Source organism: Antechinus flavipes, chromosome 5 (assembly GCF_016432865.1).
Source record: "Antechinus flavipes isolate AdamAnt ecotype Samford, QLD, Australia chromosome 5, AdamAnt_v2, whole genome shotgun sequence".
NCBI lineage: Eukaryota > Metazoa > Chordata > Mammalia > Dasyuromorphia > Dasyuridae > Antechinus > Antechinus flavipes.
In genome coordinates this window covers 101,988,537-102,005,445 of record NC_067402.1, presented here as the reverse complement: position 1 = coordinate 102,005,445, position 16,909 = coordinate 101,988,537, and the positions used below count along the sequence as shown (strand labels likewise).

General features: G+C 37.4%; 1 protein-coding gene and 1 pseudogene across 1 annotated transcript in view; both read left to right on the top strand.

Moving 5' to 3' along the window:
• TMEM178B (transmembrane protein 178B) overlaps nucleotides 1-16,909 on the top strand; it is a 421,857-nt gene that overhangs the window by 47,739 nt on the left and 357,209 nt on the right. The window lies entirely within an intron of this gene.
• On the top strand, nucleotides 13,031-14,575 carry LOC127564745 (WD repeat-containing protein 70-like; annotated as a pseudogene).

Below are 16,909 nucleotides of genomic sequence, written 5' to 3'. Positions count from 1 at the left end.
CTGTTCATGTAGATAACTGATAGGAAGCCAGAATTGTCAGAAAACCTTGAGATTCTAAAGAAACCTATGAAAAATAAGTTCTAGCATATTGAAGATATTTTCTATTGTGGGCCAATAGGAAAACATGGGCAAAAATCATACAGGATGGAAAAGCCATCAGGGATTACCATGTGCAACAATGGAAAGAGAGTATGTACCCTAAGGAAATCACAAATTCACCACAGTGCCAGAGTATCTATTATGTAGAAAGTATTTTGGAAATACCCCATTACAAGACTAAAGGGAGTCTAGTTACAAACTTCGGCCAAGAGAAGTCTGCTGGTACCAGTAAATTGCTTTCTATGGCCAATTCTTTTTCATCTGAGTTGCCTTTATTTCACTTCATTTCTAGGCTATAAGGACTATAGTCCTCTGAGACTCTCATTTCGGCCTAAACTTTGGAACTTTACCTGTACAAATGAGAACTGTATCTCATTTGGCAAAGTTGCTCTACTTGACTCAGAATCAATGCCAGCCATGCAAGGTCATCAAGCCAAGTGTATCAATCAACAAGTATTTATTAAGGACTTATTTATTTTTAAATAATAGCTTTTTATTTTTCAAAATATATGAAAAGATATTTTCAGCATTCATCCTTGCAAAACCTTGTGTTCATATTTTTCTCCCTCTCTTCTTACTCCTCTAGACAGCAAGTAATCCAGTATAGGTCAAACATATACAATTCTTCTAAACATATTTCCTCATTTATTATGCTGCACAAGAAAAATCAGATCAAAAAGAAAAAAGAAAAAACAAGTAAGCAAACAACAACAACAAAAAAGGTGAAAATACTATGCTGTGATCCACATCTAGTCCCCATAGTTAAGGACTTATTTATTAAGGATATACTGTGTAATAGTCATTATGCTCAGTATTAGGGAAAATATCCAAAATATTTAATCCCTGATCTCAAGGACTTTATATTTTACTAGGGGATGGGCCTAAGGAGGAGATACAACATAGTATAGAAGGATATAGTGAAAAGTATAGGAGGGATATTTAAAGTTCTTTAAAAAATAAGATTTTCTAATAGCCACTATATGAATAAAACCATGAATGTACTCATTACAAACCATTCTCCTTCATTTGAGTAGGGCTTCAGAGAATCCTACTTGGAAGCATTTCATTCTCAATGCCATAATACATTTAACAAACATTTATTAAGTATCTACATATGAAAACTTGTTGAATGTACAGAGGGGGAAACAAAATGAATGCTAGACACAACAGGAGGAAGACGTATAGCAAGGTCAGGAGCCAGGAGCAGAGGGCCCTGGATGCTACTGTCCATCCCTGGGTTATAGTGAGCAGCTGGCCATGAGGATAAAAGAGCTAAGTGGCTGCACTGGCACTCATGGGCCTGTTGCAGAGCCAAGGAATTTAAGGAAAGGGAACAGAAAAAAGGGCCTCTTGTGCTTCAGGAAAGTATATAGAAAGAGAATGAGGAGGATAGTAGAGATCAGAAAAGAGAATGGCATTTAGGAACAGAAACAAGATAAAGCCTGAAGCTGAGTGTCCTGGTTCTGGTTGTTTGGGACTCTGATCCCTGGACCAGTTGGAAGAACATGTGGACTGTGCTTACTTCCCCCAGGGATCCATATAATTATGCTGCTCTGGACCCAGACACGCGTCATGCTAATTGAGGGAGTTGTCTTTCAGAGTCAGCCCAAGAGCCATACACCTAAATCTACTGACTGAGTTCACTTTCCCTTTCTACAAGAATATCATGATTTGGGCATTGGGATATAACAGTGAGTAAGATGGATACTTTACCTAAGAGGCAGTTATATAGCATAAGTAGATATAGTGTTATACTGGAAGTGAAGAAGACCTGGCTCAGACACTTATTAGCTGTGACCCAGTTTTAGCTTTTTTCAGCCTCAGTTTCTTCATCTGTAAAACTGGCATAATAATAGCACTTATTTCCCCTGGGTTGTTTTAAGGATCAAATGAGGTAACATATGCAAATCTCATTGCAAACTTTAAAGCATTATAAATCTTAGCTATTATCACCTTTTAGGAGTAAAAGGGGATGTGAGACATATACATAAATAACTAGAGTTATAAAATACACATAAGTATGTCAGAGACAAACAAGATATTATGAGATGTAGATGTTTGCCTTAGTGCATATGCTTGAAAGTAATAAACTTAAACTCCTCTTCTGTCATTTGGATTTTAAAAATTAATTCCAATGTTCTTTTCCTCATTAACTGTTGTATGTAATAGAGAAACACTGTAATTAGACTCAGAGGACCTGGATTCAAATTTTCCTCTACTACTTAATGATCTTGAGGAAATTATTTTTATTTTTTGAACTTTAGTTTTCTCATCAATAAAGTGAAGAAGCTAAATTAGTTCAATGGTTCCCAATTTGTGGGATCACAGAATTATTAATAAGGGGATCCATATTCAGACACACGTTTTTTAAATCAATAAATACCAATGATATAATTGCTAGTAAATGGGGCTTTTGATATTAAAAGGGGTCCTTACAGAAAAGTTGAGAACTGCTTTCTTCTTGCACTTTCAAGTCTAGCTTTAAATCTTATGTTCTATCCTTTAAATTATTATAATTTTTACTTTTTGGGGGGGGCAATAGTTGGAATTGTAAACTTAATTTTTGACTTCAGTATTGATCAAATTCTCACTCTAGTAAGTACCTGGGAAGAGGCAAACTTTGAATAATTTACAATCCATGTCCTCCTATTTGGAAGTTTCCAAGTGATTAGGGAGATAGAAGAGACACAAACATACAACTTAAAAGATCTTTACTTGTTTTCTGTAATATCTGTGCCTTTGTTGGTATTCTGCAAATATTTTTAGTCACATGTCTTGATAAACTTTTTTTAAAAAAGGATTTGTTAAATAAATGTGCATAAGGGGCTCTTATAACTTCCAAGCAGTTGAGGGAAAAGTGTGAGACTATATGAAATACTGATGATGCCTTGGAGCTCAACTGTCTGTTCAGTTGTTTTTCAGTTGTGTCTGATTTTTCATGATTTGATTTTTGGGAGGTTTTCTTGGCAACGATACTGGAGTAGTTTGCCATTTCCTTCTCCAGCTTATTTTCAGATGAGGAAACCGAAGCAAACAGGATTAAGTGACTTGTCCAGGGTCACACAACTAGTATGTGTTTGAGGTAGGATTTGAATTCATGAAGATGAATCCTTCTGATACTAAGCCTAGTGCTCTATCCATTGTATCAATTAGTTACCTCGAAGAACTCAACCAGGATTAAGCAAATGATGATATATGGAGGATATACATGGACTCAGAGAAGTAATCTGGTTACTTTATTTTTAAGAACAATCGGTTTAGAATTCAGAAAGAATGGGGTACACAGAAAGAAGAACCAAAGTGTTCCATCTTTGCATTTCCTTCTGATATATAGTATATGACATCATCATCATCATCATCACTTTCTGTTTTAAAAGGCTAATTCATCATCTACTGTACAAAAAGCTTCTAGATTGTTAAGATAAAATGACCAGATTTCAGATTGTCACATACAAAACACAGAGAGAACTTAGCCAGTCTTATAGTTAGAGAAGGGGCTGAAGGACGAGTCTCCAGGATTAGGAATCCAGTTTTAGGAAAGGTGAATGGAGCAGGAGACATTGCTGTGAACAGAGAGGCAAGGGAATGTCTTGATAAATGGTGATAACAGCGGCACAATTATCTGGAAAGGAGAATAAGAAAGTCAAGGTCTGTGCTTAATTAATGGGATTCTTCTTAAACAAAGAAAGGAAGGAGAAAGAATAAAATGAGTAGATAGGAAACATTTGGAGTTCAGTACTGGAGGGACACAAAGTTAAACCTGAGGATTGTCCTTCCTCATACAGGCTGCTTGACTGCTCTTGGTTAGAGACAAGTGAAAATGGATAAAATGGAATTATCAATGCATCATTAGAGTACCATCTTTTCCACGTACTTTTAGACATATGTATTTTATGCTTGTCAGCCCTAGAGGGCCTTGGAAACACAAGGTTAGGTTACAAACAACATTGATTATGCAAAATAAATTGCCTTCTGTCATTGGTAAAGTGCCTCATCTCTATCACAGAAACACTACCAGAGTCCAAGATGAAATACTGATGTCCAGTGATGCAAGGAAATGCTGTATGGATTCCATAGACTCAAGTTTAAAAATGATTCCATGAATGTCAATGTAGCATTTATCATAGCAGGAGACAAGGAATTATGGATATAGTCCTTTTCTCTTTCATTTTACCCCTTATTTTTCTTCTCCTCTTTATTACTTTTTTCCCTTAAGAATTAAAAAGCCCCGAGTGGGAAGTTCGATTAAACCTATTCATTATGGCTTAGTGATGAATTTTTGGTGAAATGCAAACTGGTCTGTCTACTTATGAATGAGTGATAGAGTATGGAGGAAATAAAAATTCTGGGTTTAGGTATGTTAGAGTAAGACCCTAAAAAAGGTATCATGGAATTAATAGTAAGTAGAATTGGATTCTTTTCCTTGTTATACATCAAACCAGCAGGGTGACCTTGAAATGGGTTTCAGTGTCTTTATCTTTAAAATGAAGTAGTTGGACTTGAAAATCAGGGAACAGTAGAAAGAACTCTGGGGTAATAGGTTCTGGATTCAAACCACAACTCTAATATTTATTTACTACCTGTGTGACCTTGGGAAAGTCCTTGAATCTCTCCTCCCTCCCAATGAGTTTCCTAATGTGTAAAATGAGGGTGTTGGATGAGAAGGTATCTGCAATCCCTTTCAGCTTATGATGCTATGATCCCTTCCACATCTAAAATCCCATAATCTTATATTCAGATTCATAGTTTTTTATTAAAATTTTCATCCAGTTACTGGATCTCACTCTGAAATTTAAACACTGCTCCAGGCTCTTTTCTTTGAATTATTTTATTATTTAACTGATTATACTACATAGTAAGCTCCTTGGGGGCAAAGATTGGCTGCTTTTGCTATTCCAGTCTGTTGTAATTGCTTCTCCTTTTTTTGCCTTCCTCTTTCCTTCCTTTCTTATCTCTTCTCTCTGCTTTCTTTCCAAAACTGTCTTTCACACACTAGTATTATTACAAAAGATATTTTCCCTCCTAAAATCACCAACTATTGAATCTTGCTCCCACATGGTCCATCTTATTTTCTTTTTGTCCTTTGTCATTGCATCCAGAATATAGAGTTGGGGGAAAAAAAGATCTAGATTCTGAGTTTAAGCAACTTTGATTCTGATTGATTGATGCTCTTTAAGAGTATCTCAACCACATTTGTTGGCTAGAAGAAGAGACATGCAGAAATATTTAAGATAGAGAAAGCTATAAAGAGAAAGGATGAGGGGTGAATTTTCATAGCTTGGAAGTTCACAAAGCTATCGTCTGCTCATTGATAATACTGAGGGGGATTGTGTTTTAGGGCTTATAGTGACAATCAAAAAGTACAGAAATGTTTCTAACTCTTCCCTCACATTACCTCTCCTCTTTTAAATCACACACACCAACTCCTTGGATGTCTCTCTGTCCCTTATTTGAACAGGAGACAGAAAGTAAAAAGTCCTCTGGAGCAGGTTTTATCCAAAATAATGGAGAAATTATCTTTAAGAAGAAAGAACATGAATGATGTTTGCTCTCATTACATTTTTCACTATTTATCATGAGCATGGGAGTGCACTAGTTCAAATGAGGTTGGAAACGAGTGTCAGAGGTTGTACCCATATCTAGTAGAGCAGAAGGTGGGTATTTAAGTCAGTTTTCAGGACCTTTCAGGACTGGTACATTCCAGTTAAGACCAGTCTAGAACCTTTGGTGAATTATGATGATGGTGTATGAGGAGGCAGACAGAAAGTAGAGCTCTGAGAAGCTTGTAGTAGTTGTGTGGTAGACACAGTCTTTGGGATTCCTCTATTTTCTTGTGTGGGCCTGGCCCTGGCTGTGCACTTCTGGGCAGGAGCTCATATGTGCTAGATCTGTCTTTCCCTGTGTTTTGTGCATGGTCAAAAATTTGGTTTAGTTTTACTTGGAAGCCAGGTCTCAGGGTCTATCTGAGTGATGAAGATATATCCTGGGTCACAGATTCAACTGGAAACGATCTTTAGAGACCATTTAATTGTAGATTAGAAAACTGAAGTTCAGAAAGCTTAAATTACTTTGAGGAGACACAGGTAATAAAGTAAAGGTACCCAGGTTCTTTGACTCTAAAACTAAAACTATTTCCATTGTTTTTCACTTTGGGGTTTTGCCTTTGCCTTTCTGGTTTGGGTTCAATCTCCCATTAGTGGGAAACACTGCTAAGAGCAAGTATTTTCTTGAAAGCCTGTTAAAAAAACAACACACACACACACACCAAAAAAACCTTATTCCCCTCATCCTACCCCACAAAACTTCAAACGCTGCTGTCTTGTCAATGACATGCAGAAAGAGAGAATGTGAGAAGCGAACTCCTTGAACTTGTCTGAGTTACCCTGTATTTTAATCTCCTCTTATGTTCCTTTGTTTTGATGTAGGATGACCATTGAGAAAAGAAATTTCAGAAGCCCCCTATCTGGATGCTAATGAGTTGCTTCTTGTCAAAAGAATTCTATAAAAACACTCCTGAAAGGAGCTCTGAGTTTGATTCAGAAGACAGCATTGATGCTTTGTTCAAACTCTGTTTCTGAGACTTGACACTCCCAGGGTATCTCCAATTATCTCAAGAGGTGTCTAGAAGGTTTTTTTTTTTTTGTTGTTGTTGTTGTTGTTGTTTTAAAAAAAAAAACAACTGTTTTTTCAAAACAAAATTAATTTTAGTTCAATTTAGTTGAAAAGAAATACACTGCCTAGCAGATTAAGGAGATGAAAGGTAGGCTGTAGGAAGACAAATATGAAGAGGTAGGCTGTTCCTCAGAACTCCCACGAGGTTGGGAATTGCAGCTCCCCGAGCCCTGGGAAGGAATGAGGAGCTTCTGTGTCACAGAAGGCATGAGAGATCTCAGAAAACAAAATTGTTGCTTTAATTACAGATGGCATTTGACAACCTCCTGGTGTGAGAGGTCAGCTTGCTGGAATGAGATTTCAACACTGGTAGCTCAGGAATTTAATAGAAATGGTTAGAAAACAACATCATAAGACTTGGCGAAGGCCTGACTGTGTGAGATTCTCATAGTTTTCTTGAGGGTTTCAGTAGCCATTACTGCAAAATAGCGGGCTAGATACTATAGGGTCCCTGACTACGGGATCATACAGTCTAATTGGGGAATAAGAAACATGCACATAAAAATCAGGGTACAGATCAATTGGGGATGACTGAACATATGCTTTTTGGGAAAATGGAATACTATTGGACTGTAAGAAATTATAAAAGGGACAGTTTCAAGGAAACTTAGAAAGAACTGATAAAGAATGAGAAATCAGCAGAAGAAGGCAAACTACAATAATAAAAACATTATAAAGACAACCATCTTTAAAAGTTAAGAACTTTGATAGCTGCAATGACCAATTGTGATTTCATGTAGAATGAGATAAATTTTTGAATATAAACAATGTGAAAATTACTTGATTATGTACATTTGTTAAGAGGGTTTTTTCTCCCCAGTGGGGACAATGGGAGTTGGGAGAGAGAAAAGAAATGCTTGTTAATTGAAAAGAAAAATTTTAAAAATACAAGGTGATATCAGCTAAATTTTAAATGAATAATGTTGAGAACATAGGCTTGAGGAAGAGAGTGATCATAGCATCATGGTAGAATGTAAGCTCCTTGTGGACAAGGTATTTTTAGCTTTTATCTGAATTTTTAGCACCCGAAAATTATCAAATTTAATAATATAATAACTTAATAAATAAATAATAAAACTTAATAAGAGAATTAAATTCATTTGCAAAAGATCTAGAAAAGCAAGAGAAATGATCAAAAGAGATAGCGATCAAGGGAAAATATAATTTCTAGACCTCAATTTATAGTCTATTGAGGTCTATTTGAAGTCAATCAAAAGCAGTCATCAAAAACTCTTGGTACTGATTAAAAAGTAAAAAGTTAGATCAATGGAACAGATGAAGAGAAATCAGAAATAATGGAACTTAATAACCTAGTGTTTAATAAACTAGAAAACAGAAGTTACATAAAATTTCAGAGTTAAAAAAGATCTCAGACTTCATCTTATCCATATTTTACTCAAACATGAATTTCACCCCTTGTGAACTCAAAATATGTCTATCTAGCTTACACTTAAATGACCTCTAGTGACAGAAAATTGTTTATTTCTTCAGGTAGCCCATTCTGGGGCAGCTAAATGGTACAGAAGTATATGGATCAATCACTGGGTTTGGAATCAGGAAGGCTTATCTTTCTGAGTTCACCACCATTCAACCTTTTCTTGGCTGTGTGACTCTGAATAAGTCATTTAAACATATTTGCCTCAATTCCTCATCTGTAAAATGAAATGGGAAAGGAAATGACAAATCTCCTCTAGTATTTTTTGCCTTAGAAAACCCCAAACTGGAGTCACAAAATCTATCTCATTGTGACTTCTACCTATATCTGAATTCTGTCTTCTTGGACCCAAGAGGAAAAGTACAATTCCAAAGTCTTAGCATAGTTCCAACTTATTAAAGCTTTCATATTTAAGCAATTAAAGTTGTAATAGTTTAAAATTGCACCAAGACCTTTGGAACAGTTTATTTCAAAGACTTTTTCTTATCCTCCCTCACCTTAAGACTTCTCTTTTTTAAGTTAGCTACCTCTGGTTCCTTCAATAGGAGGACCACTATCAATTTGGAGGGAGCTGGGTAGTGCAATGGACAGTGTTGACCTTGGAGTCAAGAAGACTTGTTTGCTTTAGTTTTTCAACAGTTAAATGGGAATAATAATAGTACCCACTTTTCAGAGCTGCTGTGAGCATCAATGAGAAAATATTTGTAAAAAAGCTCTTAAAATAGTACTTGACACATAGGAGGCACTGTTATTTTTATCATTATGATCATTAATCAGTAGTTGACTGAGGATGTTATACACACACTAGATGATTAGCAAAAAGCTTACTAAATGGAACTTAAATAACTTGTCCAATGTTGGAATCAAAGCTGTTGACAAAGTTCTCACTAAGGTGCCTCTTTATGTAGCTATTTACATCTGACCTAAAACATTCAAGTGCACACATTGTTTGGCACATGATCAGCACTAAGTCTGTTTCTGCCAAGTATCCCCAGGTTATGCTCCATTTCTCATTTGAGCTGGTTCTATGGTCCAAGTGAACAGTTCCATTTTTTCTCACCCAAATACTAGCACAAAAAATTGAAGTTAACTTTCCTAAGCTGGTGAGCATGGAACCTTAAGCGTTTCAGGAATTAATATCTTTATTGCTGATGCTTTCTCCTTATTTCTCTAAGTAATGATAGTTTATATCATTATGGCTTAAGTATATTGGGCTAATACATACTTTGCATTGTCACTGGAGAATAAAAGTTGTTCTTCACTCTTTGTGTACTCTTGAAAAGAGTATGACAAGTATCTATCATCTTTGGCCTGGAACTTGTATTAATTACTCCTCAGGAGAAGTGGACATATGATAGAAGTATGGGGATGGCTCATTGGTTCCTTCTTATGTGTCCTGCCCTATCTGTTCGCTTTCTCTTATGCAGTTCTCAGAGCTAATACCTACAAAAATGCACAGTGGAATTCTGTTACCCTGACCTTATCAGCAGTTGGATAATTGTCAGTCAAACTGACTTCTACTGGAAAGCATTTTTTCCCATGCAATTTTATTCTTAAATATAGCATATATAGCAAAGGTAATCAAAAAACTAGACAAACTGAAAGGTTTTCTCTATAAGGTTTGAAATTTAAACATTATCTCTATTATTGTTTCACTGTGGGCATTTCATAACCAGAAAACAGTTATAGTTCCAGCTGCTTTGATTCCCAGCTTTGGAGAGTGATACCAAAAGATATCTCTAATACTAAGAAAGACCATGGTTTCTCCTTGACCATGAACCCTTTGGTCTCATCCAATTGAATCTAAGGAGACAGATTTTTCTGTTGTCAAATAAAGTCTCACAGTTCCTCCTGGAGCCTGTTACTTTATCTGTAGATGCAAGAAGATCCATTACTTTTACAGGACCTGAGTTTATTCTAATCAACAAAGAAGCCAGAGAATCCTACTTTGGATGTGAGACTGGATAATCCTGAGTCTAAAGAGAGAAAACTTTTTTAAAAAATGTCTATTTTAATGATATTTTAACATGTCATATTCACCCCATCCTTTTCTGGGAAACATTTTTTTTCATATTTTGGTGCAGAAAACCAATTCTTTTTATTACCAGTTATACTAAATACATATTTCCCATATTCATCAGCCAATTGACACTCTTTTCCATCTGTGATGTAATTCCAGTGGTAAAGGTTTTCTTCCCTAGTGCAACTGCCTTCTTTTCACCACCTTTTGACATTGTTTCCCTTTTATTCCCTAGAATAAAAAAAAAATCATCCTGAATTCCTTGTCAGAGCATTTTACCCATGTTTGCTGATGCTCCTAAAATCCTTGCTCCTCTTCTAGTCAGGAGATCAACTTAGAACAAATAAAATTTGACTGCCTCAGGCAGTAAAACAAACTGTGCATCCAGCAGGTCACTAAACTAGTTTCCTCCACTACCATATGTCTTTTGGCTAGATAGAGAAACCAGGATGCTCTGTAGCTCTCCTGTAAAATGCCATGAAACTGCTCAGAGGCCGCTTAGTGGAACAGTAAAGTGTGAGTCTCCAATCAGTAAGATCTAAGTTGAAATGTGACCTTAGACACTTACTACCTGTGTTACCCTGGGCAAGTTACTTTCCCTCTTCCTCAGTTTTCTAAATTGTAAAATAAGGCTATTTCCTATAAAAGTTTTTGGTTTTTTGGTGAGGATTTATGAAAAAATATTTGTAAAGTACCTGACACATAGTAGGTGCTATAGAACTATTATTTCTTTCCCCTGTGTCAATCGTTGTCCATAATTTTATAAAAGTAGCTTTAAAATTTGCTTCATCTTTGTCTTGCTTGATTAATTTATAGACATCAACATATAGCTGCTCAATTGCTTGCTCTTTTCAATGTAAGTCTTGGCCACAAAGACAAGATGGCTATGAACCAAAATTTCTACCCTGGGGGGAGGGGGTGTTTTCTTTGTACATATAATCCAAGTAGATGAGTTAGTGATCATCCTTTCAAAGAGATAGGCAGAAGAGTTACTAGTACCTGGGGTCTGGAGTGAACAGATACAGAGTTTGGGTTTTATTTCTCAAATCAGAACAGACTTCCAGGACACAACTGAGTAGATAGTTTCAGTTGTTCTTGTGAGTATGAGCTCTTTTATGCATGTCAGTCCAACCTTTTTTTTTTTTTTTTTTTTTTTTTTCCTCTTTTGGCTGGGGCTTGGCTAGGCAGTTTATGCTCAGTAATCTTCTCTGATGGGAGTGAAGACTTATTGACCAATTATTTGAGCTTATTATTATTCTTAACTAGTTATTCTACTGCCTTGGAGCAAATTCAGTTGAATAAGGGACAGGAAGATGGCGGAGGAAATTCTCCCCTAGTTGTGTAGTTATGTTGGGAGAAGGATCTCTCAAGGGTCCAACCCTGAATGACAAGATACAGCAGAGATGGCAAGGGGGAGCGTGGAGTAGTGCGGAAAGGTGGACCCCAAGATAGGTGGGCCCTCTATGGGGCACGCCTCTTGTTTTTTCTTTTTCTTTTTTTTTTTTTAAATTTAAATTTTATTTTATTTAATAATAACTTTGTATTGACAGAATCCATGCCAGGGTAATTTTTTACAACGCCTCTTGTTTTTTCAAAATTTTTTCACTGTCCTGGGTCACTCGGATATTGAGAGCAGACCCCCTGCTCCATCCTAAAATCCAGGGATGAGCTTTTAAACAGCAGCAGCTTTGATGTGCGCTAGGTGGCGCAGCGCATCGCGCAGTGAGGACAACGGATCTTTCTGAGTTCGAATCCGGGTCAGACATTTAATTAGCTAGGTGACCCTCCCTCAGTCCCCTATTTGAAGAAGGAAATGGCAAACCACTCTAGTATCTTTGCCAAGATACTCCAAATGGGATCAGGCAGAGCTGGCCATGGCCGAACAATAACATCGGAACTGGAATGATCGGGGCTGCTAGCAACAGGCTTGTCCTCCAGGGGATGCTCTTTAAAACTTAGGAACTTTATAATCTTATACCAAGTACTGCGCTACTGTTAGGTTTTTTTTTTTTTTTTTTTTTTTTTTTTGCCACTACCTCCCCAGGTTGGAAGTAGCTAATTTGTCAGCTTGTTGTGGTCCTTGAATATGGTAATCATTTTTCAGGCTCCCTCTCTGAAATGAATTCTGATTCCCTGTCACATTGTAAGCACAAGTACCACTGAAAGTGCCTGAGATGGCCTGAGCCGAGGGTCTCTATTCCTTGAGCCAGATGCACCTTGTTGTCAGAAGTACTATTTCCTGGTTGGTGGCTATGCTTCCGCCAGGCTGGGAAGACACTCAAGGCCCTAACGCCTGGCTTCGAGGCTGCTTCCGCCTGGCTTCGAGACTGCTTCCGCCTGGCTTTGAGACTGCTTCCGCCTGGCTTCGAGACTGCTTCCGCCAGGCTGGGAAGACACTCAAGGCCCTTCCGCCTGGCTTCGCGACTGCTTCCGCCTAGCTTTGAGGCGGCTTCCGCCAGGCTGGGAAGACACTCAAGGCCCTTCCGCCTGGCTTCGCGACTGCTTCCGCCTAGCTTTGAGGCGGCTGCCGCCAGGCTGGGAAGACACTCAAGGCCCTTCCGCCTGGCTTCGCGACTGCTTCCGCCTAGCTTTGAGGCGGCTGCCGCCAGGCTGGGAAGACACTCAAGGCCCTTCCGCCTGGCTTCGAGGCAGCTTCCGCCTGGCTTCGAGACTGCTTCCGCCTGCCTTCGAGGCTGCTTCCGTCTGGCTTTGAAGACTCTTCCAACTGTTCATATAGACAAGTGTGTTGCGATCTGACGTATGCTCATGATGTGGGAGACTCTGGAAACGGCAGGAGGTAGTGATGGTACCACTTTGGAAAAAAAGCCAGGACATTTGACTGGGAAGCCGTGTTTGAGCAGACCCGAAGAATAACTGTGGAGGAAAGTAGAAAAGTTTTGGAAGCTAGAGAAAAAGAGAAAACCTGCACAAAGAGAATTAAGAAGACGACATGAAGATAATGGAATAATTAGGCGCAAGTTTGACCAAACATTCTTCTATATCAGCTTCCACTGATACAGAGAGTAGAGGAGATGGAGATAATTCTGATGAAGAATTAATTGGGAGTTTTTAGCCATCTCTAAACTCCTGCAATCTGAAAATACACCTGAACTTATAGATCCTCCACTCCTACCTGGATACGAGGAAGAAGAGGAGGAGGAGAAGGAGGAAGAAGGAAGAAAAAGACAGAAAAGAAAGAAGAAGGAAAGAAAGAAGGAAGAAATATAATGTGAAATTAACTTTATTTTAAAAGTACCTGATTCTCATTAAATCACTCTGTAACATGACAGTAAAACAGTTTCTGCCTTAGGTCTGGATCCTTCAGGTGCCCATTTGGTAACAGAAGGATTTGATTATGGTGTTAAGTTTTGAGATTTTGCAGAGATGGATGCTTCCCATCAAGCTTTCCAATTTCTTCAAGTCATGTGATTGTTACTAAATTAAATTGCTTCAGTACTACCTTATAGAAGATGTGATTCTTTGTAATGTCCAGAAACTCTCAGGCCAAGGTGCCTAACAGAACTGGCTTCCTAGTGAGAGAATGTGTGAAAGAAGAACAGTATATTAAGGACATGGCTAACTCCAAGGGTCACATGGCAATGCTTAATACTGACTGCCCTAAATAAAGGAAGAATGTTTAAATGATGGGACTGTGTGAACTTAGGACATGGACAATGATAAGAACTCCAAAAGTGTGTTTAAACCAAGACTAGTTCGGGGGAAAATGTAATTTTAACCAATTGTATATTCAGTGGCTACAGGGAGCTTATTGCAGTTGGCAGCTTCGGGAAGAATCCAGATCTGGGACAGAAATATGGTTGTTCATTCAAATTCCACTGTAAATAAGTCCATGATACTGATACTTCTGGTGTGACATTTTCTTATGGTGGTACTGTCCTTGCCTTCTGGGGAGGGGATGATACTTTAAAACTGTGGGACATCTGACAGTTTAAAAAACCACATTTTTCAGCTTCAAATCTTTCTTTGTCAATGAAGGCTGCTTCAATCAAGATATTAAAGTTTTTGTTCATTGGAACTTTTGTTAGGAAGGGAGATGGCAATAGCAAGCTTATTTTCTTTGAATACCAGATCTATAAAGTATATGAAATTGATATCACCAACATAAGTGGAGTATATTTCCTATGGCAAATTAAACCAGATAATGGTTGGAACTGGAAATGATTGGTAAAGTGTATTATGATCTCAAGAGTCAAAGGGGCGCAAAGTTATGTGTGATTAAAAAGAAATGGAAGATAGACAAGCTGAGACTTTTAACTCAGGACTACAGCATAACTCCTTGTGCATTGCCAACAAAGTACAAGGAAACCCATTGGAAAAGGATAGATTAGAATTCAGGGCTCCTTAAATTACGGCCTATGAGCCAGATGCAGCAGCTGAGGACATTTATCCCCCTCACCCAGGGCTATGAAATTTCTTTATTTAAAGGCTCACAAAGCAAAGTTTTTGTTTTCACTATAGCCTGACTCCAATAATCTGAGGGACAGTGAACTGGTCCCCTATTTAAAAAGTTTGAGGACCCATGGATTAGATCCTCTGAAGTCTCACAAACCTGAATCTCCTGTGGTAAGCCCAGGTCATGGTGGTAGAATCAGAACCCTTGGAAGAATCTTGTCATCATACATAGTAAAAAGCTTTTCACTAGATATGACAGATGATGATAACTCATAGGAAGCCATTTTATAGCAAGTGAAGGAAGCCAATGATAACCCAATATTGGGTTGCTCCAACATATTCCAAGACTCAGACTAAAACTGTTTTTTAAAATAACTTTTTATTTACAAAATATATGCATGGGTAATTTTTCAAAATTGCAAACCTTCTGTTCCAAATGTTCCCCTCCTTCCCCCACCCTTTCCCCTAGATGGCAGGTATTCCAATACATGTTAAAATATATGTTAAATGCAATATACGTATACATATCCATACAGTTATCTTGCTGCACAAGAAAAATTGGATCTAGGGAAAAAAAACCTGAGAAGGAAAACAAAAATGTAAGCAAACAACAACAGAAAGAGTGAACATGCTATGTTGTGGTCTACACTCAGTTCCCACAGTCTTCTCCCTGCATGTAGATGGCTCTTTTCATTACTGAACAATTGGAACTGGTCTAAATCAATTCATTGTTGAAGAGAACCACATCCATCAGAATTGATCATCACATAGTCTTGTTGCCATGTACAATGATCTCCTGGTTCTGCTCATTTCACTTAGCATCAGTTCATGTAAGATTCTCCAGGCATTTCTGAAATCATCCTGCTGATCGTTTCTTACACAACAATAATATTCCATAATATTTATATACCATAATTTATTCAGCCATTCTCCAACTGATGGGCATCCACTCAGTTTCCAGTTTCTAGCTACTACAAAAAGGGCTGTCACAAACAGTTTTGCATATGTGGATCCCTTTCTCTCCTTTAAGATCTCTTTGGAATATAAGCCCAGTAGTAACATTTCTGGGTCAAAGGGTATGCACAGTTTGATAACTTTTTGAGCATAGTTCCAAATTGCTCTCCAGAATGGTTGGATTTGTTCACAGTTCCACCAACAATGTGTCATAAAACTGTTTTTGCAGAAATAGAATGTGATGATGAAATAATTAACAAAAATAGAAAAAAAACCATAAAATTTATAGAATCCATTTTGAGGTTAGAATGGAGAGAATCATGACTAATTTAATTCTTTTTAAATAAACAAGTATATTGATTCCTAAAAACAAGATAAAAAACAATAACATTATGTAGCGTAAAGCCAGCTGGTCACATGTATATCTTCATTCTCTGTGGATACCTTTTAGCAAAACACCAAAGATAATTATGGCTTTGACCTAATTCTTTTCCATAGTAAAAGTATTTTACCAAAATGAAAGCAGTGATGTTTCTCTTGATGAGACATTAATGAAATATCTATTTTTCAGCATCCTAAATAAATTATTAAGTCATGACAGGAACAAAACCACAGATTTCATCATATTGTAAACATTGATAATATGAGAGACTTACCTAATGGCTATCTGCAAGAAACTTTTGGACCATCAGTATTATATTAATTTTGATTTAAGAACTCTGGTCTAAATAAAATCTATATTGTATATTTTATGGTCCTAAATATAGCTGGACCCTTGAGGAAGTTCATAATGTTCAGATAATCTCAACAGCTAACTTTTCCATAGCTATTTCTATAATTCCAGTGCTTTTTAAATTCTGGGGTTAACAGATTTACATATGCACATGTACCTGTTAAGCATGACAGTTCTTTGTTGGATTGTCAAGATAACAGAGTAGAAGCTAGTTCACAATCTCTTGATTTTGGACTTTTTCCTTGGCCACTGTCACAAGTGATGGGACTTTCCAATAAGACACTTGCCACCACCCACCAGTGACCCAGAAATGTCAAGTGCAATTAAGTAGTGAAGTCTCAGGTGTATTTCATATATTACTCCTCAGGAAAAAAATGCATAACTATGTATGACATCTCCATTAGTGAATTAGGATGAGGGCAAGGTTAGTTCTGTGGAGGTGAAATGACTATAGGCACTCTAGCTACACCAGGTGATATTTGTTGTACATAAAGTAGGCTCAACTGATAGGTAGTAGGACCTATTTCAGGCATTGATCACTAAGTAAATTTAATAGGCAATCTGTGATCCGCTTATGATTTTT